This window comes from Zeus faber, assembly GCF_960531495.2.
Source record: "Zeus faber genome assembly, chromosome: 3".
Lineage (NCBI taxonomy): Eukaryota > Metazoa > Chordata > Actinopteri > Zeiformes > Zeidae > Zeus > Zeus faber.
This window is the reverse complement of record NC_137190.1, coordinates 12,535,288-12,562,248: the sequence shown is the minus strand read 5'-3', so window position 1 is coordinate 12,562,248 and position 26,961 is coordinate 12,535,288. Positions and strand designations below refer to the sequence as shown.

Below are 26,961 nucleotides of genomic sequence, written 5' to 3'. Positions count from 1 at the left end.
TTTTGACAAATACAGAACACTATTATTGCAGCTTGCGAATGTGAAGTTCTTTATGAATAGGATTTTGAATCGTTTTGAACAGGGAACAATCTCATCCGAACATCAAACGTGGATGTAACGACGGGCATCCATGTCATCAACATCTATCAACGCCACAAGAATGCATCAACGCCACAAGAATGCGTCACATGCTGCCATGTTGCCCGGCGGAGGAGGGCAGGGTATCGTGTTTGGACAGCGAGCCTCATGCCAGAAAGCTTAATTGCCTCCTGGTTTCCAGAGCCTGGGAATCTGGCCACAGTGTTGACTTTAGATATGACCCCTTCCGACCAAAGCATGATTTTGTTTTGCAGGGGAAGGGAGATATGGGCACCCTGGAAGTACCACAGAACAAGCAATCTAGGTCAAATAAAAAACTACAGCGCCAGCTCTACCCAGAAATGTGCACCATATGCCCTTTTTCTTTTTGTATGTATCTGCCTCTCTTTTTTTCTTAGCACTTTGAACGCAACATGGCAACCTTGACTTCAGAGAAAGGCTTGGCCAACGCTGTACATTACGACCGTGTTCCAAAATCCTCACATAATCACATGAGGACTTTCTACTTAAAGCTCCTCAGGCAATATTCCTGCTAATTAAAATGGACCAGAGGACTCCCTGTAACGTGCAGGATTACTGAATGCTCCCAACCGCCCCGAGAATCATCTTGCCAGCCTGTCGTTACATGTGCTCTTCGGTCTGGGAAAAGTCAGAGTTTGTTTACGTCCGGAGGCATTTCTGTGAATTTCCCGTAATGCCATTTGCACATCAAATTTTGAAATCCTGCTTTTGTTTTCTCACGTTGAGCAATTCCAGTTGTTTTCCAAGGACATGTTTTGGTTTTTGAATGTTGCTGTTACTGAATCTCTTGATATATAACAAATGATTTAAACCGGCCTTCAACAGTACAGGTGGCCTGCGTCAACAAGCAGTAGATCAATGGTACACGTCGGTCTATATGGAACAACTACTGTGATACATTTTCAACATGATCGATGTAGTCACTGCTGACACACACACACACACACACACACACACACACACACACACACACACACACACACACACACACACACACACACACACACGTATGACACTGTAGGGTCCTCATGGTGAAATGCATCATATATATGTCCCACAAACGACAAATCTAGAAATTCCCTTTCTTTTCCTTCTGGCGCCAATGCTTCTCGGTTGCGGGAGAATTATCGTGCAGATCCTGAGCTACTGCTGCGAGATACCTACAGCGAGATGACGACTTTGATAATTGCGTCCCTCGCTGTGACATTACTTTCTGACATTTCGAACACAGCGCCTGACAAATACCTCAGGGTTAAATGTCGCACATGAAAGAATGTTGATCGCACAATGTGTTTAGCGTTCAGATCCATGACAGCCTCTCTCGCATGACAGACGGATGCGGTGCTGAACCAGGAGAAAAGGGGACAAAGAAATGCAGCCTTTTCTTTAGTGACTGATTATGGCCAAAATGTAGATATTGTACACAGTGTGGGTGTGGGTGTGGGTGTATGTGTGTGTATGTATATATATATATATATATATATATATATATATATCAAGTAAAGCATGTGAAAATGTGTTTGAAGTGTATATTCAAAATCTAAAACAAAAAACAAAACAACCCTAGCGACCGGTTAAGATGAAATTGCACGGCTCCTGAAAAGCTTTTTTTTTTTTTTTCTGCCAACTGTGATCAGGCCTCTCTCTCAAGTTCCCGTCTCCCTGTGGATATTTTTCGCTTTAATTCCAAAAATTGTATTAGCGCTGCACTAAACCTACAGGGCCGTACACATTATCTCTTCCGACCGAGCCCAGCGCCCACTTCAGCGACGGCTCCAAAAACCCTCGGCGAGAGGAGACGGGCGGGCGGACGTGGCGTCGTAGCGTGCGAGAGCCCGATGGTGCGGGGCCCGCTGGGGCAGCCATTTACTTGGCTTTGCGAAAATTGATGACGACGGCTGCGTGAAATGACTTGTTTTCTCCCCGGCTCTCGACTTTATCTCCACAGCGTTTCCGCCGGTGGCGTCCCTCCTATCTGGGTTTCTGTCTATTTAGTGACAGATCAATACAGACAGGACAGAGGTGCCGGGATGGCCCAAGGCCGCCGCGGTTTTAGCATAAGCATTCTGTTTTCTTACGCTTGTCTACACTCAGACAGGATGCCGCTGCCACCGCCGCCGGTGCTTTGGTGTGGAGCTCCGCTGCTCTCGCTCCCCTTTTTTATTTTAATGCCGTGGACACGCTACACAGCTTTCAAAGTCGCCAGATCGCCGCGCTGTTCACACTACGCAGCTTTCTGTCTCGTGATAGGGAATCTTGCAGTCCTGTGGTTTTCACACCACACGACTGCTCGGCGACTGGGGGTCACACATTACAAGATCTGTCACCGGGAGGAGCCGCCGACGGGCCTGTCGGGTCTCCAAACCCCGGAAATGACGCGATGCCGTGCGCGGGACAGGATTATTTATTTTTATTCTGATTCTTGATCACTGTACAAAAACGAATAAAATGCAGAATTTAAATGAGAAATATATTAAAAACCTAAAGAAGAAAAGAAAAATAGGTATGTTGTGTTTCTGGCTGCCGATCTGTCCACCCCTCCTAGACGCCGCCCACCCTGTTCACACCACGCCCGTCGCTCACGCTGAGATTTTCCTCCGATCCGGGGCTTTGCTGAGTGATCTCCGAAAAAACCTGTCGGCGAGCGGAAAAATCAGCCCAGAGTCACGTGGTCTGAACTCGGCACAAGACGCAGCAACCTTCATTTAATTTAATTGGCTCCCTTACAGGGCGTGTATCGATGCATTTTAAAGGTGCCCGAATATACTCGGGACCGGTTGTGGTTTGATTAATGTTTTGAGTCATTTCGACTGATGCCTTTTAATTACATAAATGAGTGCTGCTGGCACGCCACATGTTCATTATTTCGATATTTACGGTGGGTTTAATGGCTCTGCTGTGGTGCCTTTTTCGTTTTGTATGTCTATATCTCTCTATTTGTTGTCACCTTCAATGCGACATGGCAACCTTGACTTAAGGAAAGGGGTTGGTCGTGCTGTACATCATTTATGGACTCCACAATCCTCACATTATGCATATTAAGAAATATTCCTGCTAATTAAATTGAATCCCAAGATTCAAGATTGCTGAATACGACCAATCGACCATCACATGTGATTCTCGGTGTGAGCTCATGGGGGGGGGGGGTGTCTACATCGAGAGGCGTTTCCGTGACTTTCGCTTAATGCACTTCAGATGAAAAGGCATTAGCAGCCGATTGTCAATTTAAAAAGTCGACATGTTGAACTCTGTGCAGCTCGAAAAGCGACGTTTCTTGACTGAATCCCACCGAGGGCTAAAAAGTTCAAAACAATACCATCTCCCCACTGTCGACAGAGGATGGTCCAGCGGCGAACGTGGAAGGACCCCGGGGCCTGTTAGGGTCCCACTCAGGATGACAGAGGATTCCTCAAACAAAATCATAGATGAAGGAAAAAAAACGAAAAAAAAAAAAACAAACCCATTGTGTTTTGGGTTGTAGGGGACAGCGTGCGCCGGCTCCCCGAGCGAACTCTTCACTCATTCACCAACAGCATCATCTGTGATGATTTTGGTTCCGAACGTCACGTGATTGGTGCCATCGCACTCTACAGGTTAGTTTTATCCGCCGTTGCAGGATACACTTCCCAGCGTTGCGGTGTTTGCATCCCACGATATTTCACTGGATGATGATGATGATGATGATGATGATGTCATCCTGGTCCTTTTCAATTACGACTGGAGCGTACTACGGTTTTGGACATACTGAATACTAATTAAGCATTTTGAAAACTGTCAGTATTTATTTTGGATGCAGTAGTTGGCTGCCAATTAGCTGGGGGGCAGACTTCAACTCTCTATCCTGTTTTTTATTGAGCGTCCCCGTATTCCAGGTTGTTCTATGTTCTTTTTTGGGTAAAGATCTTTCTCTGTCTGAAGTCCAGTGCTTAGTAGTAAGTCAGGTGGTCGGGCTCTGTCCATTCGCTGATACTGCTTGGTGTTTTTATAGGGTAAGGGACAGAATTATCTTTATTTGCGTTTTATACACGTCCATAACCAAATATTAGATGAAAAAAACCCTGTTTGCCTGTCGGAAAAAACATACCGGATGAAAGAGAAAGAAGGCCAAATATTTGACTTTAACATCATTAACTGTAATTGAATCAGATAGGATAGAAAAAGAACGAGGCAAAATAAAGAAAACACTGTAACATTTAAAACACACACACACACACACACACACACACACACACACACACACACACACATACATACAGTCTAATAAGTATACAGCATGTCAAATGAAAACTACTGTAAGATACAGATTTAAATTAGATAACAAAAAAAACATGTACTGTATGTACACATCTATCTGCCATCATTAATATACAGTATATGCTCCTTGATGTGTTACACCCTGTTATAAAAATGTGTCATCATTTTCAAATAATACTTACTCTAGACACACACACACACACACACACACACACACACTTACACAGACACACACACACACACACAAACACACACCCACAGTCATTCATAGATTCCCAGCATAGGCGCAGACACTCCCAGGTGCATTCACCATGACGACACCGCATGCAGCACGGACACAATCCTCCATCATCCTGTAGTCTGCAGCACGGAGGGAATACAGTGGCTGTACACACCCTCACACACACACGCACGCGCACACGCACACACAGACACACACACGCGCACACACCTTCCTCCTCTGCAAACCTCCCTAGTCCATGATGTAATGCTCCAGACCCCTCCTCTCTCTCTCTCTCTCTCTCTCTCTCTCTCTCCCTCTCTCTCTCTCCACTCCTTCCATTGGTGGCTCCCATCTGCATCTGCTGGATCAGCTCTTACACACGCACGCACGCGCATACACACGGACGAGCAGGAAGACCATCCTTCCACCTCTCTCTCTCTCTCTCTCTCTCTCTCTCGCGCGCCCCACGCGCACGTTTACACACGCGCCACCGGTGGGGGGAATCCTCTGCAGCCCACTCCTCATCCCACCTGCCTCCAGACTCCGCTGCGTGGGGGAAAACGTGGTAAGTGGTTTTTCTTTTCTTCTTCTTTTTTTTTTTTTTTTTGCCGGTGTGGTTTGCATTTGCACTAGGACAAAAGGATGAACGGATGAACGGGTGTCTTTTTTTCTGCAGCGTGCCGGGGACACAGGCTGACCGCTGGAAACCGCGTGCACGAGCCTGAGAGTCAACAGCGTGAGTGTGTGTGTGTGTGTGAGCATTAGGTCGTGCATAGATTCCTGCCACCCAGGCACTGGGATCCATGGCAATTGCATTCAATGTGTGTGTGTGTGTGTGTGTGTGTGTGTGTGTGTGTGTGTGTGTGTGTGTGTGTGTGTGTGTGTGTGTGTGTGTGTGTGTGTGTGTGTGTGTGTGTGTGTGTGTGTGTGCGTGCGTGCGTGCATGGAGTGGGGGTTACAGTAAGGTGATGTTAATCATGGTGGGCTGCAGTGTGTGTGTGTGTGTGCATGTGAGAGAGAGAGAGAGAGAGAGAAAGAAGATAAGAGAATTGGAGTGTGTAAGTGCGCATGCATGCGTGTCTTTGGGGGGTACAGTAAGGTGTGTGTGTTTGTGTGTGTATGTGTGTGTTTGTGTGTGTAAAAGAGAGAGAGAGAGTGGCAGGGTGGGTGTGGAGTGTGTTTCTGTTTGTATGTACTGTATGTGAGAGGGAGAGAGAGGCAGGCGTGGATTGTGTATATTTTTGTTTGTGTGTGTGTGTGTGTGTGTGTGGCCCACACAGGACAGCTTGGGTCAGGTGTGGCTCTTCACGGTGGGCTTTTGTGTGTTTTCTATTTTCCGCCTCTGCTTCCCCTCGGACGTGTACAGGGTCAGTCACCACGTTGCCGTGACGCTGAGAGAATATGACCTGTAGCTCGGATCAATTTCATTTTTGACATTATTTGTTCCCTTCGGAGAACATGGTAGTGGGTGTGTGACGTGTCGTCTCAATTTTTCCTTCTGACTTCAGCCGGCTGAACGGGGTAGATTGAGTTGCCGCAAAAAAAAAAAAAAAAAAGCCCGGAGTGACAGCGTTATTATGTGACCGTGGACGGTTCCTGTTGTGTCACATAGGGACGTGCATGCATGCGCCGCGCACCGACGTGTGCCTCCATGCGCCGATAGTTTGGATGCTCCGCCCGTCCTCTGGCCTTCTCTCGTTGATGAGGTCAAGGAGTGTAAAGCCCGCTTCACACTGACTACGACAAACGGCCAAAAAAAAAACACCAAAAAAACGGACGGAGAGTCTGATTCCAAAACGCGAAAAAGCTGGGACGCGCTGCGGTTTGATTTCCTTTGCTACGATGGAGGCTCCGGGATGCGTTAGAATATTTTCAACTGATGTTGCGAGTTTTGGTCCGACGGCACAACCGGAAGTGTCGGCGGTCTGATATTTTTTTTTTTATTGGAACTGGCCTTAAAACTAAGTAAATACTCACGTATTTCAAGATAATGACTTCGTTAACGTTAACGTTGGTCGTCAGCGTTTTTTTTTGTACTTTGAAAAACGCTATCTGAACTGAACGACTCACTCTCCCATTTTCCCTGATATAATAAAACCCGGACGCAGTTCATCCAACGGCCACCAGGGGAAGATCCGAACGTCGGGTACGATCACGCATTCTATGTGAAGCCGGCTTTCAAGCACCCGCAATCCCGAAAGTGTCGGGAGAAAAACCAGCAGACATCAAAACATATACAGTATATTTTGCCGGCAAGATAACCAGGATGCTGTTCCTCAATGAACACACATAGTTTTATAGTCTCGGAATACATTCCGCACGCTCATACGATCACTCATTGCTCTTACCGATAAATCTATATCAAGAGGGGGAAAAAAATCTAGAATTTTCTCAAAGCTAAGCTGGCATTCTGTCAATTTCTTACAGTTTATGAAAACGTAACACAGGGAAATCAAAGCTCATCACTTGAAAAATGCCTTTTTGCGAGAATATTTAAGACCGATGAAAGTGATCAGGCTGTAAATACTATAAAATAAAATAAATAAACACAAAAAAGGAAGACATAGTAAGATGTATGCGCTTGTTTTTTTTCCTATTGGCTGTAAAAATGTGTTCTAACTGGGTTATAGTTTTTCATATTCATAACACAGTTGATCTGTCACGGTTCCAACTGAATTACAACCAGAGCGACTTCATGGCCCGTCGCCAGACTTTAATGACTAAGACAAAAGAGCCGTCTCCTCAAGCATGAAATGTATTTGGGATGAAATTGCACTTTTGAACTTTGAATATTAACCGTCCTCCCACAAGCCGTCTGGAGTCTCGGTCATTACACCTCCTTTAAATTCCGACGACCGTCCCGCCTTTCCCCGAAATGGTGACCTTGAGAAATCGTTTGTCAACTTCCCGCCAAGTCGGGTCGAAGTCCCGGAACCCGATGCTTTTTGGCGCTGTCGTGTTCAACACGTTGGACGTGTCGCAATTTCATGCTCGCTGAATTTGGATTCACTCATTTTGGGATTAGATAAATCTTTCCCAATCAAATATTGTGGATAGGAAGATTAGAATGCTCTCACGGCACGACAAGCAGAGGAAAAAAAGATCAATTCAATCAATATTTTACAGCCCGTCTCTGCTGGGTAACACAATTAGACTCTAAGGTTCGTTTCACTTGAATTTCATCATATGATGTCAATTCTGTGTGTGTGTGTGTGTGTGTGTGTGTGTGTGTGTGTGTGTGTGTGTGTGTGTGTGTGTGTGTGTGTGTGTGTGTGTGTGTGTGTGTGTGTGTGTGTGTGTGTGTGTGTGTGTGTGTGTGCATGCTTGGACCTATAATATCGGATTTCTTAATGTGTAGGAATGTTAGACACTTTCACTTTGTAAATCAGCATTAAAACCAGACAATAACTGTGTCACTCCAGACCCCCCAAAAAGTTGCTTTGTTAACTTTCCATAGTTAAATATCTCAAAAAGTTTTCTTTGAATCTCAATGGGTAACCTAGAAGTGACAGAAGGAAGGAAGTTAGTTAGATGAAAAATACTTAATATCTATAATTTATACCCTATATACCCCATAACTATAATTTATCCTGTGCATATCGCATTTTGTATATTCTGTACATTTTATATATATCAAAAAATTTTATATTTTAATTTTTTGGGCTATTTGTGTATATTGTACAATTTTTATTTATATTTGAATTTTTTTTTATTGAATTTTTACTTCATTTTTTACTCATTTTTATTATTATTTTTATTCTCTATTTTTGCACACCGTAAAGCTTTTTTTTTTAACGTTAATCGTCTGGAGTGAAACATGACCAGAGTAAATGGTGGAATGATCAGATTTCGACTCAGATTCCAATTTAGCTTTGTCTGCCCTGCTTCTCACCTTTGAATCTGAAGGATGCTGAATTACTGTTTAACCTCCACAAACAATACAAGGGCAAAGAGGGGCACGCTTTTTTTTTTTTCAGAAATGAATATAGTTGGAGAGTTTACGCATTTATCACTGAAAAATATATAAAAAATATAAAGATAATTGTCGGACAGTAGTTATTCTGTGATAAATACAAATGTAAAATTGTAAGGAAATCCTATGGGGTTCTGCGCCGGTGCTATTCCAAAACCTGACGGGGCTATAGCACCGAAAACCCTCCTATTTTTAATTTATTTTTTTGGCCACGCAGTTACCGCCAGGTCTCTGCAGACGGTTATAGCATCACTCTAATGTGCGTGTAGCTATGAGCACTGGTGTTTGTCAATTAGACGTTTTTTAGCAGCGAGGCTCCTTTGCACAGAAAGGGGCCAAATTGCACCAAATGTATGAATAATACCTCAGTTAAATACGTGCAGATAGCGCCACAGTTAGTGGTGCACTTCAATGTTTGCGGGTGCTCTGAGAATAAGACGCTTGCTTTTTGTGTTACTATTTGCGCAGGCTCGGTGGCCGCGAAAAAGCCGCGCAAATCTTTTGTGAATTCACCCCGTCGTCTGTTACTCCGACAGAATTAACGCCGCCGCATTAATTCGGAGCTCATAATGCATTATTAACATTCATTTATTCATAATTCCCTTTAGCTGTTTATTCCTGTTGTGGTTGGAGGCGGGGCTGGAGTCCATCCCAGCTTCACTAAACACATAAAACACAAAATACACACAACAGTAATACCTATGGGCAATTTATAGTTAACCTATATGGAAAAGCATATTTAACATAAGAGATTAAATAGCAGCCTACTTTATTAACTCCCCAGGGGAGGGAAATACAGGAATAAAGGGGAACCTTAATAACGAAGCTATGATCAATAGACTTTATTCAGTAAATGTTAAAGGAAATATCTGTTTTGTTTTTCTTAAGTAGGCAAACACTCTTTCCTATTCAATGATAATGGATCATTCTGTAATATCAATTGCAGAGCAGATGACATCGGTTTTGATTATGAGATTAAACACAGAGACTGACGCAACAGTTCTTTGTGTTGAAAATGAAAGCGTACAAGGTCCTAAACTTTGAAGCGTTCCCTTTCGATGTCTGACCGGAGTTGACGTGATTAATGCAGTTATCAGTGATGAAAAGAAATGAATTAAATTCGGAAAGTCATTCATCATCCCTAAAGGCTGGAGGCGTTTTCCTCAGAAAGGTCTAACAAAGCCCTGGCTCCTCCTCCTCCTCCTCCTCCTCCTGCAGCGGAACAGGACCTTTACCTCCACCGCCTCCCAGACACAGAACCATGTGTGAAGATGCAAACAACCAAATATCCTTCACGCACGCACGCACGCACGCACACACACACACACACACACAAACACACACACACACACACACACACACACACACACACACACACACACAGAAACATCCTCCTCATGTATAAGTCCATTGTCAGCGCCTTCATTTCCGTCAAGCTCTCTGGGGAATTATGAACCACATTAAATGTGCATTGATATCATCATAGCACCACACCCCCTCCCCACCCCGAAAAAAAAAAATCCATATTTCCACCACATGCTGCTCCCCTCCCCCGCCCCGTGGACAATAAAGGAGCCTGGGGGCGGCATCGATTCACCTCCACTATCAAAGATTACAGAATGTCCCGTCGCTCCAGCAGCTCGGGCCGGAGCTTGTGTCGCCCTGGGTTCAGGCCGGTTCCACGCCCTCAGAGACATGTCACGGCCTTTCTGCTCATCTCACTCTGCCAAGCATCCTTCCTGTCACAGTGCACTGTTCATCGCAAATAAATTGCATTAGCCGAGGAGAAAAGAGCCAAAATGTCAGACCTCAAAAAGGGATTGTCAATATCAGTGAGACCGACCCTTTAAAATAAAAATAAAAATACATGATGTATTTTCACATCGCTTAAAGAGTATCAATTCGACAATTTGTTTTTTTATTCATTTTACTTTTATTTCACTTTTTTATTCCATTTGATAATACATATTTTTTTTATTCTCCATTTTTTTCAGACTGTTTAACTTTCTAAAAATGTTTTTAATGCTAATCGTCTTTAGTGAAATGCACCAAAACTCACCATGACAAATTCCTGATACAGTATATTTAAATGTATATATATATATTTTCGGGATTACTGCCAAAGTGATGACCTGCACTATAGAAAGCAATCTATGCAAATTTGAGAATGTGGCAAAGGTATCTTTGTATATCTTTGTGTATGACAAAAAAAGCATGGTATTCATTTTACTGAAAAATCTCCTGTGCATGAAATCTAAATACTGAGATGAACTTAAATACATATGTTATGATCAAGATCATTAAAAGACATAATCCTCTTCCGGGGGGGGGCGTGAAAACAGAGTTGATTTGCGGACCGATTTCCGGACTCAAATGATGTAATGAAATACGATGACATGATTCTCCTTCGTTTCACCCAAAACGCGACACACACACACACATCACAACCAGACTGTCGCTGCGCCTGTGATCTTTTCTGGACGTACAGCACTATGTCATCATATAAGCCGCGCCACTTCCTCTCACAGCTTTACGGCTTGATGACGTTACTAGCTCGCCCCGCGCCGCTGTCAACTCGGAACGTGTGAGATCTTTGCGAGGATTTCGCAGAAGGAGCCGGGCCCCGCAATGGGTTGCATATGTGTGTATTGGCTCCAGCCGTTGACGCGACCTTATATCTATGATGCATGGCAGGAGCTATCAGACCACTAGCCGAGTGGAATAAAGGACAAGCCCATATATTGAGCAAGAGGTTATTCTCGGAAGGCGTCAGGGCAGTATATTTGCGGAGACTTCTGTCGGTAAATACTGGTCACAGCCGAGAGCACTTTGATTTAGAGATACTCAAACAGAAAGTAATTTTTATGTGTGACCCCGTGACCGGCATGTCACAGCGATCCCCGCCGAGATGTTTTCCTTCACGGAAAACAAAGAGGATGCTGCCAGATCGCCCGACTTCTCCCCTCCTCGTCGCGGTGAAGCGAAAGAGACACGCTCTCGGTGTCTCTTGCGTAAACCGAGGCTTGAGTGAAACGGGGTGTCTTTTTCCGGGAGTGTTAGGACAAATGGAGGACGCGGGGATGAGTCATGCGGGTTTTATAACACTGCATTCTGACACACCTGCACCTGTTTCAGTTTCAATTTCAAGTTTCAAGTTCTTGATTGTCAAACACACAACACAATTATTTTGTTCCAAGCGCTCTTCAACGATGCACATGAGAAAAATAAAGTCAAATTGAAAAGTATAAAGTAGCATTAAAGTAAGTAACAAAAATAAAACAGTAATAATAAAAAGTATTTAAAAGAAAGTATGAAAAAGTATATAGGTGTTAATAAAAAGCTAATTACACAGTACGTACAGTAGATATGTGCAGTAGAACGGCACAGTGTCGACATCCCATTTGGCTAGTGCAAAGGATTTTTGACCAAAAAGGGATGTAGTGTGTTAAGCGTGTACAGTGCAGTAGCGGTAAGGTGTGTGCTGTGCGTGTCAGAATGGATGTCTGAATAGAACACAGTGTGGGTGCGGATGCTCCGGTACTGTTTGCCAGACGGTGGCAAAGTGAACAGCTTGTGGCTGTGGCCCCTGAGTGTACGCTGGGCCTTTCCTCCTACGCTTCCGAGTGTAGAGGTCCTGCAGGGCTGGCAGCTCAGACCTGGTGATGTGCCGTGCAGTTTCCACCACCCTCTGTAGAGCCTTGCTGTCGAGGGCGGCAATGCAGCCGGTCTGGATACTCTTGATGGTGCATCGACAGAAGTTGCAGAGTATCCCTGAGTCCATGGCGAACCTCCTCAGCCGGCGGGGGAAGAAGGGCCGTTGTTTAGCTGCCTGGACGATGATGCCAGTGTGATGGGACCAGGACAGGTCCTCGCTGATGGGGACCCCAAGGAACCTGAAACTGTTAACTCTTGACTGTGGCCCCATTGATGTGAATCTGGCTGTGTTCTCCTCCCTGCAGCTTCCTGTAGTTTACTTTGCTGACGTTGAGATGGAGGTTGTTTTCCTGGCACCATGATGTCGGGGCTCTCACCTCCTCTCTGTAAGCCGTCTCATCATTACTAGTGATCAGGCCAATGACTGCGGTGTCGTCAGCAGATTTTATGATGGTGTTGGAGCTGTGAGCAGCCACGCAGTCGTTGTGAACAGGGAATACGGGAGGGGGTTCGGCACGCAGCCCTGATGAGCTCCAATGCTGAGAGCCAGTGTGGAGGAGGTGGTGGTGCCCATCCTCACAGCCTGGGGTCTGCCCTTCAGGAAGTCCAGGATCCAGCTACACAGGGCTGTGCTGAATACTAGGTCCCAGAGCTTAGAGGGCACAATGGTGTTGAATGCTGAACTGTAATCAAGCGTTCAGCGTTCTTACCTGTGTGTTCTCCTGGTCCAGGTGGGAGAGGGCAGTGTGGAGGGCGATGGCGATGGCGTCGTCTGTCGACCTGCTTAGCCTGTAGGCGAACTGTAGTGGGTCCAGGGTGCCAGCACTTCATCATGACGGATGCGAGGGCTACAGGGCGGTGGTCATTAAAACACAGGGCTTTTGTTTTCTTGGGAACATCAACAATGGTGGTATTTTCAAAACATGTGGGGAGTATTGACTGGAGTAGGGATAGGTAACTATTATTGTTGGTATTGGGACCAGTGCTGCCCGGCCTCCCTTACAGCCCCGAGGAGGTGTTTACCTCACTGGATAAAGGTACATACCGTGCACTCACAGTATTGTGACCTTAAGAAATCTCATCCCCTCTTTCTTTAGCCATTCACCGTGTATATGTCTATATTGAAGTCAGTCTCTTCTTGAAAAAAAGACTTCTCTTTGAGTGAAGTTCAGTCTGGAGTAGCGGACATGGTGCTGCTTTGGACAACATGCTGAGAGGTGTATGGTCAGACTGGTAAATAAACAATACACTTATGGAGAAGACAGAGAGACTGCTGTCTTTTATTTAAAGGGTCTCTCATGTATTTAACCCCAATAAAAAAATCTCCTTGGGGGGTAGGTTTAATTCCGTGTGAATATAATGGCTGTTGCACGTTCCCTGATGTGTTTGTGGGTTGCGACGGGGGCATTAGCAGAGCAGCGCAGAGGATTAAACTGGATTTGGTCAACATCGAGACTGGGCTTTTGTTCAGCACAGACCTTATTAGGGTCCTTCAGCCATGAGTCTCTGCGTTTTGTTTTGCCAGTTGTTGTGTCACTAAATCAGAAATAATGTCCTTGTTTACGAGTGTAAATTTCCCCTAACAAGCCCAGTATACCTTTTCCCAGAAGAGTCCTACGAAATAGTTATCAAAGTGCTTCCCCGGCAGCCATGTTGCCTATCAGCTTGTTTTGTGTGGCTTTGGTGTGTGGGTGCTGGTGTCTCAGGATGGCTCGGTTCTTACATTCGCAACGTTGGTCGACGGATCATTGGAACAGAAGATAAATTGATAGAATCTATATGGACTCACCCAGTTTGTGGTCAAAAAAGATGACACAGCCAGAATACTCTATGCAACACATGCTCACTCCCCCTGGGAAATTTGAAACGTTATGATGCCTATAGGGGATAAAGTCACATTTCCAGGAATGATGTTTTCGGATTGGTCCATTTTGCTGCTATAGATACACCTGACTGTTGCACAAATTGGATGATTATACCAGAAATAATCCTAGTTTCGGTTTAAGGGTGTGTTTAGTGATGATTTGACCTTTATTCTCTTGGGGGCAGGCAGTGAGAGGGGGAGAGAGCAAGAGAGAGAGAGAGCTGTGTGTAAAATCCCAATCCAATCTCCAGCATCCTGTATGTAAATAAATAAGATGACGGATAGACAGATAGATATACAGCCTTAGACACTCTGAATGTGGTTGGATTTCTGCCACCACTATCTCAGCGAGACAGAAAAAGTGCTCAGGATGAATGATTCATTCTGGGTTTTCTGGTAAGGAATAAATCCGTTGTTCCTGACACCGCTCCCACAGCAAAGTTGATGACTCCAGTCCTGAAAGTTGATGACTGCAGCCATCCACTGCTTTTCCTCCAGCGGCACGGGAGATTACATGAGTGGCTGGGTAGGGCTGTGTTCAGGTCTCAGCCTTTGTTTATAATCCCTTGTAATTTTCTTTGTGGTCTCATTGTGTGACGTGCTGCTGGTGAAGGAGGATGGGTGTCGTCCCGTGCGCATAAAATACTTTTAAGTCAGCAAAAGTCAGTAAACTCTCTCCGATGGGATGACACGACAACAGTATGCACAACACAGTGATATGAGCTGTTCATCACACTGATTGGTGGTGAGGGGGATTGAGTGGTTTAAAGTAATGACGTAGAAGTACTTTCTCCTGAAGTACATTTTTCACATACCTGTACTTAGTATTTACTTAAATATATTCAGCTTTGGAGACCTTTGACATGTCTACAGTTTTAACTTTAGCACAACTTCGACTACTTTTTAAAGGAGAAGTTGCGACTTTACGGCACATATCTGTTTATACAAAAAGCCTATCCCATATACATAACTCTATTCCCTTTACTTCTATTTTGTACCCCCACTCTGTATTACCCTTTTGAGTGTTATTTAACTTTATTTTATTGTATATTATTCTATTCACTAACTGCATTACGCTTTAGGAATCAGTTAGTTAGATAGGTGGAAACGAGGTTAGCTATTATGTTTGGTTTAGAATTTATTGTGCATAATCTCTGGTGCAATGCAAATACATTTCACTGCATATATGTATGAATGTACTGTATGCATATGCATGTGACAAATAAACCTCTTGAATCTTGAATAAGTATATACTGTGTGTGTGTGTGTGTTTGTGTGTGTGTGTGTGTGTATATATATATATATATATATATATATATATATATATATATATATATATATATATAGAGTGAGAGGCAGAGAGAGAGGCAGAGAGAGAGGCAGAGAGAGAGAGGCCATGCCAAAGCAAAAACACAAAAAAAAAAACCTCAGGGACTGGATCTATCAAAATGCTGATTAAGGATTACTCATCAATGCTTCATTCGCTCCATAACCTTGTCAATTACTATGACACCACCAATGCAATTTTCTCTGTGAATTGTAATCACGATCTGCATGAGCACTCATCTGCAGAAAAACAAAAGCCCTAGCAGCACTTTATGTCGTATTCTAGGCCCTGTTATATCAGACCACACTGTAAATAATGAACTACACTGTAAATGTTCGATATTGATTTCATTATCACTACTTTGCACGCGCTACCTCATTGGATACGCTCCTTGCCCGTTGCACACATTGTTAATTTATGTTTATTGTAGATATTTCTTAGTCTATAAATTGTTCTTAAATTTTGCTTTGCTTTTTTTTTTTTTTTTTTTACTTCTTTTTACATTTTCTTCATCAAATCCCTTGTCTGTGTGAGCGTACTTGCAAGGCCAACAGAGCCTGACTATGATTCTCTGACTAATGCTGAAAGACTTTCAGTACTTTTAATGAAGTAGGAGTTGGAAAAGAGCCATTTATTTTGTGTCGTGGTATCTGTGCCTTTACTCGCTGCTCATCTCGGGAGTATTTCTATTCGCGTCGCTGCTGATTTAATAATCTCCTCCCACGCGGCGCGCGTGCGTGCGTGCACACACACACACACGCGACAGAAACAAAGAGGGGAGGAAGGCGTGCGAAGGGGACGATAATCAGTCACGGAGTCGCGACAAAACCCGCTGTCGTCGTGGCGAAACGCCGCACGCGCGCCTTCTCCCCCACGCCCGACCACCAAACGGGGGAGCGCGTGCGGTGCGCGTTGGGGGCGGGGCCTAAAGTTTGGAACCCGCGGGTGGAAGCGGCTTTCACCTCCCCGGCCCAGTCAGTGCACGGCGGCGGTCGGAGGAGAGAGGCGGACGCCGAGGGATGGAGGGCGTAGTAGCGGGTAGCAGTAGCAGACGTAATAGTTGTAGTAGTAGTAGTAGTAGTAGTAGCAGCGGCAGCGACAAATGTGCGCGATAAACCCGCCTTTGTTGTCCAGGTGTTTGGCCAATTCCCAAGAAAGCGTCGTCGGGCGCGGAGAGTCGGGAGTCGTGGAGACCGTCTTAAGTCGGTAAGAAAGGAAAAGATCCGGCGTTGACGTTGTTTACGTTGTCTCGGGCTTTCCCCCCGATTTCTCATCGAACTTTCTACAATTTCTACTTTTTTTTGATTATTTATTTATTTATTTGTACATTTTTAATCTGCGTATCCACGTAGTGCCCGTGTGGGCGGGGTTACTCACCCGCCGCCGCCGGGTGAGCTGCTCCGCGGTTGTTTCCGTGGCGTTTCTGCTGACGACGCGGTTTGTTTTTACGGGTGCCGAAGAGGTTTGGCGCGGGGGCTGACCGATGTATCGTGACAGAGCCCGAAGTGGCGATAGCGGACGAGGTATCGCCTGGGCTTTCGGGTAATCGTAGCACATTTCGTTTTTTGCGTCGGAGAGTACGAGAATAATAAATGATTGCTTGGTTTGTTGTGTGTGGGTAGGGCTGGGCGATATTGACTACATTAAAAAAAAATAAAAGAAAATCACAATTCTTTTTTTATCCCCTGTATCGATAATTTGACGATGTTTTGGGGATGGCTACCTGCGCTTTCAACAAATATTTGATATTTATTGATAAGCAATTATTGGTTAATGTGGATATTATGAGTGTGTAGGGGTGTTGATTAGGACCGTCCACGAAGTTCAGAAAATTGCATGATTTTATTTATAACTCCGTAACTGCAGCGCGGCTTCAAAAGCAACCTTTTAGCTTTGTCACATTACGACGATGATGTTGTGACGGAGTCATAATCCCAGAAGATATGCGGTCTGGTACCATGACTTCGGTGATATTATCAATCGATACATTGCACTGCAGAGCCACGGTCAGCGGTTTGAAGGGCCCGGGCGGTGGGACGATGAACGGTCCCTCCTGTTTTTTCCATGTCGCCTGTTTGTTCTGGTCGCAGTAAAAAGCCACGCTCGGTCCACGCGCGGGGGAGTCAACGCGAGAGAAGCCCCGCGTCCCGTCTTACACCTGCCCAGGAGGAAAATGTTGGCACCGGTGTCCGGTTTTAATATGCACAGCGGCTTGTGAACAGCGTGCGGAGCCCCGTGCTGTCCCTCTTTTCACCGCGCGCATGACGCCTCCTCGCCTCTTTCCGTTCGGCCGAATTCCATGTGTCGAAACACCATCCCCGCCCGTTTACGGAAAATACGCTTGAGTTACATCTGCAGAAAATGTGTTTGTGCGAAACCCATTGTGCCGGTGCCAGTACCCCCACTTTTTTTGAACCCAGAGGCTTAAGAAAAGAAATAAAAAAGAAGAAGAAAAAAGAGAGATTCTAAAGCAACAGACGGAGAGGTCGAATAAAGAGCCTCGCCACAGAGTTTTAAAAGCTGGAGTCCAATTATGTGCGGGCTGTAGTCTTTATATCTTATGAGTGTTAATAAGTGGTGGACTGGCAACTGGTGGTTCTTTGTGTCAAACAACACCAGGCTGTGATGCTGTGTGACATTTGGCCTTCACTATCTACATCGCTCTTTTGTTGTGTGTTTTTTCTCTCCCTTTTTTTTTTGTTCTGTTTTGGTTTTTGGTAGAAACACCCTAATTGCTTTTTCACAGACACTCATACTTACACGGAAAGACACACAGGCTATTAAAACACACACATAGACAAACACCCAAAACAAACGCACAGTCTCCCCCCTCCCAACCCCACCCGCTCAAACAACTTCAGAGGGATGGTCAACATGTGTAGAGCTTGTGGTAAGAGCTGGAAGGGTTCAGGGGAAGTGGGAATGGGGGAGGGACGCCTCCTAACCCCACAAGGATAGCGATAGCCCGTCGCGGGGGCTTACTGGGCGCAAACCTTTGGGAACTTTGTGAACCGGGGCCCCCAGAGCCACGGAGACCTTCTGCGGTTGTCCAAACAATGTTGGGAAAACGGACACGGCTCCGGGCGGCCTTATAGGTCGTGCCGTTGGGAAAACGCGGGATTCCCGGCGGCGAGCGGACACGGAGCGGCAGGAAATGCTGCTCTGCGACATCTTTGCTGTCTTCTACTTATCCCCAAATCTTTCTTTATTCAATTAAATTAGATGAGCGATCAGATTGGTAACGCAAAACATTAACCATTTGGAAACGAAGAGATGGGCAGGTTATTTAGCACTAAAATAAACTGATATACAGCACCAGTGTAGATCTCAAAGCTGTTTTTATGACATTTCTCAACTTTTGAACAACTTCTGATCACAGTGGCTTCCGCTGAGACATTTCTTCTTTCTATTATTTGTATGCATACCAAATTGATCATTTTGGTTGGCCACGGTGTGGAAAACAATACAACAAAAGAACAGAGATTTTGCTCGCTGGTTTTGTAGCGGCGCCTCAGCTTGTTGTGTGCAAATGCAAATGTCAGTGCACGGCAGTGGTTAATAGTCCAAAGGATTTATATGTTTGGAGTGCTTTGATTAGATAACTGCTGTGTGCAACAGGATTGCAAATCTTCAGACCTCCTACAGATAAAAGATTATTCAGAGTTCTTCGTTCAGCCGAAGTGTCTTAAGCATTAAGCAGATGCTTTGAATGCAAAATCCACATATAGGCCTCGACCCTGCTCAGTTGGATTCACATAGCTCTGTCCCCTCAGTGAACGCCAGCCCGGGGTTCACTCTGGTTTTAGCTCCGACAGGCTACCTTCCCCTTTGCCCTCCATGTCACCCGTGACAGAAGGTTGTTTTTTTTTTTTTTTTTTTTTTTTTTTTTTTTTTTTTTTTGGAATGGTTTGATTTATCACTTTTTCCGATGTCAATCATTTCAAAAGGTTTCTGCATAGTGATTCGAGTTAGGATGTTCCTTTGTTGGTTACCATGATAAAAATAATTGGATATGATATAAAAAAAACTTTGGTTGGTATGATACATCTAATTGCTTCCAAAAAAAAAAGATCTATAGAGTAGATAATAAAATAACAGCAATTAAAGAGTAAGAGGTGCTAATGCTGACAGCTCCTCGGACTGGTCCATGCAGCAGCGTGCGTCATGCTCTGGATGGATAATGTAACAACATTACACATGATCTCATCATGAAAAATGGCTGTTGAAGTTCAGTTTTATAATACAAAACTGTTGCCGTGTACTGTGTACCAAGCACATGGACATCATTTTGTGTAACAAATTCAACAGTTTGTTTTCAGTCATTACTACTTAGTGATGGCAGTTCATAGTTAAAGTGGAACCTTTGTCTGAATTTGGGTGAACTGAGAGTGGCTTAGAAATTAAAAACAAATGCAAAGCGTGTAAACAATGATTGTTGCATGATTACCTGTACAAAGCATGTTGATTTCATTTTTATGCCATGAAGTAGCTAGAAATTCCATCATGTCAGGGTGGATTTGAAAGTAGCTTCCCTGTAGTAAACTACTTTCCTTAGTAAATTGTATGGAGCTTTCTACTTTCACCAAAAGGGTAGCTTGTCCATAGTGTAGTTCCTTTAAGATCGGGACTAGCTTGTGGCTTTTTTAAAGTAACCTTTTTTTGCACTAGTCTTCCTTGTGTCAACTCGCGGCTTTGTCCGCACACTGAACCATTGGGAACGGCATTCATAGTCGGGAGTGACTCCGTGTGGTTGTGGATAAAGGCCGGCCATGCCCAGCTGGGGCTTAGGTGCAGGACCCCTGGGGGCGGGGGCTTTGTGTACAGGTGATGTCCCAGCCAGGCTATATTTATGAGTCTGACAATCACTCTCTTCATGCTGTCTTCCAACTTTCTCCGACCCCAGCGCTTACTGTTTGTGTTTCTTCCTGAGTTTGACGGGCGAGTCCTCCGCGCTGACCCGGAGAACGTCTCAAACGGGATGCACACCCCCGGATGAAAATGTATTATGTAATACGTGACCACTCCAGTAATAAAAATCTCCTATGAGGATTGAATGTCCTCTCCATTTCCCTTTCCTTTTGAGGAAAAAAAAGAAATGTTGAGACAAAGATATTCTGTGAAAACTGCGGTCGGGGGACTCTGCCCAAATGGAAAACAGAGCTCTTATAGCTGCTGTGTTTTTCCTCCTGAGTCGAGTGATAACCATATCTGATTTTTATTTGAAAGTTATTTTGATGACTATATTGCATTTTGTGCCCTAAGACGATCCTGACGTTTTTGGTAAAGTAAAAGAAATAACTTCAGAGAAAAGTGTATTATTGTATTGGAAAAAACAAACGCTGAACCCCTGGATGTATTATTACAAGTGGCGGAAGACTGAGCCGGGGTGAAAGTTTTCATACGTATAAAAAAGACTGGTTCTGTCTTGTTGAGAAAGGAGACTGCAGGAGCGAGGGCGGTCAACTTCACTGTTTGTGTTTATAGAAACTGCAGGAGAGGGAGACGACAGAGACATGAGAGCATGTTGAAGGTTGATAATAACAAGGATAAAAATAACTAATATTCAAAGTTTTCCCCGATGACAATTCTTGATGTCACCGCCCCCAACCGAGGTTATTTCATTTACAATATTTCAAGTTGATGTTACTCTCTTTGCTATTACAGATTTCATTGTATTTTCAGTTTAGGCCTTTTCTGTTTTTTTTCTTACTTATTTCAACCCGTTTTTTTTTTTTTTTTTTTTCTACGTCTGATTTCATGTTCATATTGGCTCAGTTTAGAACAAGGAAAAAGAACAACGTGACATTCCTAACTCAAGGCCAAGCAACAAATGGACTAAAGGACGGTTTAAATTAGACTCTGTAGGAATGCGGCTGCTCTTTATACAGCACGTTGCTCACCTCGTGGATGCAATTCAATTGTTTTTTGGTAAAACAGGGGGAATATAATGTTCATGAATATTTATATTTATTTTCGCTGAGAAGCCAAAATAGAAATGTAAACCTAATTTAAATGCATTTTAATAGTACTTCAGTTGGGCATGGACGACCTGACTTAAATGTTAGTCGAGGTTTAGTTTCGGGAAAGGGTTTAGCATACTTTTTATTTTTATGCATTTATCTCACATCTCATTTATCATTTTTGTTGTTTTGGTGAAGGAAAAACAGCCCTGCCTGCACCCTGTTGCCCTTATGAATATTCCCCAACTCAACCCCCACGCCCTGAATCCTTTAACAACGGTGTCTTCTGTTAAAAGTCGACAACCGTCAAAGACCACACCCTATTCGGCCCTTGCATCAACACCTATCAGTGGGACTGTTGCCGATTGGGACGCCGCTGTTGACATATTACTTCCTTTATTGCCCCGTGGCCGGCCGCTAAGACAAAGCACCGAGACCCCTACCTGATAGTAAACAAAGTAGAAGTGCTTCAGCTGTTACTTTGAAGCGGACATGTGTTTGCTCTGTGTAAGTTACCGTGTGCCCCGACACGGCGAGCCTTCAAACGACCCCGACCCGCCACGCCATGTTTCCATTTAGAAGCAAAGAAATGTGAATGCTATAGCTTCTATGGTCGAGGCGAGTCATTACGAAAACAACATTTACATCAGTAACCTTGGCGCCGAAACCTCAACATGTCGAGCTGCAGTGGCGGCGGTGCGGCTCTGATCAGGTGAAATGAGGACTAAAACCCAGCGCAGTCATCTGATAGCCCCGTTTCTAAATCCTCTCTCTGCTTGTCTCGTTGTGTAAAGAAATGAGTCCTCAAAACGGTTTAACTGGGGGGATTAATCGGGTTCACCCGACTTAATGTTTAAGTCATGAGAAGAAAAGACCACGCCGGTGGCCAATTCCTTTTATTTGGCGGTGTGATTAGCCGATGAACCATGATGGCGGTGCGTGGTGTACCCCACCGCAGAAAGGCATATGTTCTCTTAATTAAATGGTTATGAATCTTTAATTCTGGTTTTCGTGCCACAGTGTTTACTCACGGGCATAAATGACATCATTGTTAACTTTGAAGTTGATTGAGTCCTTTTGCTCTCCTGCCTTCCAAACATCAACAGCTTTTGATTGGAACAACAATCCACAAATACCTCAAAAACACGGTGACACGTGTTCCAGGGGAGTACATTGAAAGCCGGGGTTGTGCAATATTGTGGTTATTGTTTTCTTTCGTGCAAGCAAAACAATAAATTAAATTATGTAAGGCACAAGGGGCCTGCGCAAATCCAAATTCCCAAAGAATGATGCCTCAAATTATTATTATTATTATTATTATTACTATTATAGTTTGTACATGAGCGTCGTTTCTCTAAACTGGTGAGCAGTTTTAAAAGCCTAGAGCCTTTTTTTTTTTTTTCCACTCTTAACACGACACTCTACATTCTATTAGCCACCGTCTTCCAAGTGCAGCGAGTCATTTTCCACTTCAAGGTACCTTCTTTGGTCGCCATAGTTTCTGCGCCAGCGCTGTAATCATGAGGGATTCAGGGGAAAGTATCCATTCCCTCTCGCTCTGTTCTGAGTGACATGCGTGGCTCATTATTGACGCTTTGCAAGTTTCTCGGTCCCCCACTGTTCCCCCGTCAGGCCTGAATAATTTGAGGCAAGGGCAACGCGGTATCAGAGGGAGCGAGGTGACCCCAACTCTCCTTTAAGCACTTATCTCCTCTGCCAGTCCCGCTCCACTCTCTCTCGTTTGAAATGATAATTATTCTTGACTGCGGAGCAAAGCTGAGCGGTGTGTCCACTAATGTGGAAGGGGTTTGAATATTCCTTCCAACATGACTCTGTCACGACGGAACATTGGTTGACTGCTTAAAGGGTTTAATCGCCTTGTACTTTTGTTCACAGGTTTCAGGTTTGTTTACAGTTGTGTTTATTATTTATTTATTTTTTTAATCCCTCGGTTATTATCAGGTGTCGCAGAACACAGAGAGCAGCGTGTGACAGATGTGCAACAAATAAACGCGTACGTGGCATACAGAAGTCACTTATCTATATTAATGCCAATGAATGTGAAAATAGAAGCTGTAATTGCACAAATAAGATGTTTACCAGTGGAAATATGTGAACAGTAAGAATTTTTTATTTTTTATTTAATTTTATTTTTTTTTATGGCTCATGATCTCAGTTAATATAGCAAAGAATACGGCTTCTTTGAATAAGGTAATGGAAATTGCAAACGTCGATGCTTTGCATTCGAAAATGGGATGGTTCTGCTTGGGAAAGTAGTCACGGATGTGATGAAGTTATAAAAGTAAGGGCCTTTTTTATATGTGCATCTTCTGAATAGCAATGAGAAACATTTTCATCTTTTCTGGCATGAAAGCAATTAGAATTTGAAAGCAACCATTTCCCTGGTATTTATTTACAGGTTTTGCTGCAATTTGGGATGCAGAGCAACAGTCTGCAAACTAAATTCACTGACGGAACACTAATTATAATGGGACAGAATTATGAAAACAGAGGATGAATTAGTATGATGGAATAGCCTCCTCGGTAGATGTCGATATGAGCGGTGTAATCGAACAGGGACAGCACAGGTAAACGAAATACGACGAAATACGTCGAATGAACAACCTAGATTTATTACAATATAATGAATAGTTTTCAAGGTGGAGTATGTGCTTGGCTGACAATCTTGCATGTAATTAACCAAATGTCCCACGCCTGTCCAGTGGCCTGTGATTAGGACGTAACTGGGCCCTTTGAGAAGCTGAAAGGTGTATTTCACCTATCCTTCTCACCTGAATCTGGGTATGGTGGGGGGGCTGCGGTATATGAAAGGCCTTATGCGAGGCACATGTTTTTAAGAGAGAGGTTTAAAAGATTATACTGATTTAAGAAGCCCAAATCGTTGGCAGCCAGATGTTCCATATTATGGGCTCAGGGTTTGTGTTCAATTAAAAAAGAAAAAAAAGAAAAATACAAAGTAAGTTGCGTGCTGCCACAGGGACTTGATTTGAAGCCAAAGAGAACAGTGCTACCTGCAAGTAGAAGTGATATTGGAAGAGACCGCTGGATCGTGCTCTTCCCCACATTTCCAAATGTGTGTTTTATTTTTCGTAGTTTACAAGCTTGAAGAGGTTAACCAACATCAAGAATGAAAGCATTCTTTATGGGTTTTATGGTGGCTGTAGATTTGTGTTAGATTTTGCTGTTATGGGCTTAGGCATTTCTCATTTCTGGGTTTATGTTGTTGTATGTATTCACGCCGTTAAGACATTGGAGCAGATGACGATTATTGAGTCTATGGTGATTGTTTCTGATATAATTATTGGGTATATCTACCAAACGCTCAATGGGCAGGAAGGGCTTTTATGCGCCAAAAAAAGCTGCTGCCTGTCTGTGGAAGAGCATTTTGTATTGTGGATATTGTCTTATACCACTATGCAATTTAAGCATTGCCTCAGACCAATACCATTTACCAGGGTCAGCATCAGTCCATCCCTAACTGGAAGTCTTCCTCTTCCATTCATTATCTCAACTTCGGAGGATTTGCAACAAAATGATGTCGCCGGTAAAGCATTTTAACTTTTCAGTAACCTGTAACTGGAAACGACGGCGGCTTTTGTCATACAAGGATCATTCAACTGTGGCATTAGTGGGAGAAGCCAGCTAACATTCAATGGCGGGCGAGGTGTCCGCGTAACAGAATCATTGTTGTTCGGCGCCCTCATCCCCGCTCAGATGTGCTGATTCATACTTTGACACTGTGTGATCACACCGAGTCACCGTGGTGATGAATTTACCATGAGCTCTGCCGGCTTAGGAAACACAAGCTGCCGCCACGCCTGCTGCAGGAGGGTTCACAGTTTTTTATTTTTAAACCGAGTAGTTTTGAATCATTCAAGAGTCTGCTTCTTTAAGCCGTAAGCACAAGGCTCTGCTGAAACACTTCACTTTGTTCCCACTGTTCGGGTCCCTCGGGATGGGATGAGAGGAAATGGAATAGCCCTTTTATTAAAACTAAATATATAATGCCTCAGCCTTATAGATTTAATAGAGAAAGAAATGTTTTACTAGCCCACCATTCTGTTTTGTTTACGGGCCTTCCATAACCTGTATTTGCATCAAAAAAGACGTGATTTTTTTTTTCTCTAAAGCCAAAGCGTCCAACTCCAGTTGCTGTTAATAGCACTACTTTATTTAATATTACACAAGAAAGGGCATGAAACACCATCATATTTTTATCCCTCCAGGTGTGTTGACAGGCATTTAGCTCTGCAAATGCATTCTCTGGTATTCCCTCTGTCCCATTCCCAAGGGACGAGTTTTAAGGTGGAATACCTTGATTCCCTTCAGCTTACAGTATCCATGACACCGGCACGATAACAGAATTTTGACGTTATGGTTAAATTGTTTAAGACGAAGATAAAGGCTACATAGTCCTCCCATATAAGTGAAATAAAAAAAAAACAATTGGAACACATGTAGTCACTGAGTAGTGCCAGATCGGTACTGGACAGAATGTTGTTTTACCCTACACAAGTGACAAACCTAATTGAATGAGCACCACAGATCTTGATGGCAGACGGCGTACTTATTTCCGATTGCACCATACCATTAGCGGCCATTAATCCAAGTATTCCCGCCCCTTAAGGACTTCAGTAAATTCCTCGGGGTTTGCAAGTAATTGTCAGAGATAGTCTTGGCGTGTAGAATCATCGGCATGCATGAATTTCCCATTTCATCAGCAAATCTGAAAAACAGGTGTCCCTTCTTGGCCTTTCGGTCTCATTATCCTTTCTCTCGTTTAAGTTCTTATAGGAGTTTTACTGCAGTGTGGAATGGACTTTTAAAATATACCTATTACTTATCGCCGAATCAAATTTTGTGGCAAAGCCGTGCCAATTTAATCCCCAAGTCATATCACCATAAATTGTGACGTCTGCCTATTAAAGCCTGGTTTATGAGCGGCTTGGATCTTACACGTAAATTTACAAAATACATTTTTGGGAGCCAGCAAAAAGCTCTTTCTATGTGAAATAAGCCTTCCTTCTTAACTTTGTCGGTCTTGATTAGATAGTATTCATGCAAAAAGCTCATTGCACTAATGCAATAAGCTAATTGAAATTATAGGTCCACCAATATGAAATAATATAAAACTAATAATATAGTGTCAGAAATGAAACATTAAATTAGGAGTGTTTACTTTAACACAGTTTGTTTTGTTTATCATAGGTTTGTTATAATTAATGTCCTCCAGCACAGACAGGTCTTGCGACATTAACAGCGCCATCAGTCTGGGACATGTTTTCAGTCCAAATAAATTTAACAAGAGTCTGAGTGATTGTAAATACTGCAAAATGACAGAAGTGATACTTTTCTTTCCAAGTTGTTCTCAGCCGTTTTCATGTCACGTCCTTCACTAGTTTGTCAATTAAGTAATTTCCTGAATTAATGCCCAAATTAAAAAATGAGAAGGAGAGGAAAAATACAGACATTATACACATGAATGGAGGTTACCCATGTGTGAAAGGGTGGGCGTGTGAGGGTTTTTTTTGTTTCTCCTTTGCGTAATGTCACAATTTTTATATT

General features: G+C 43.7%; 1 protein-coding gene across 2 annotated transcripts in view; it reads left to right on the top strand.

The window, feature by feature from the left end:
* The first annotated feature begins 16,415 nt into the window (after positions 1-16,415).
* Positions 16,416-26,961, top strand: part of LOC307228041 (semaphorin-4B-like) — a 47,973-nt gene continuing 37,427 nt past the window's right edge. For both annotated transcript variants that reach the window (XM_079997535.1, XM_079997534.1), the window contains exon 1: positions 16,416-16,621. The gene's annotated coding sequence lies outside the window, so the exon portion shown is untranslated. The remainder of the gene's footprint in view (positions 16,622-26,961) is intronic.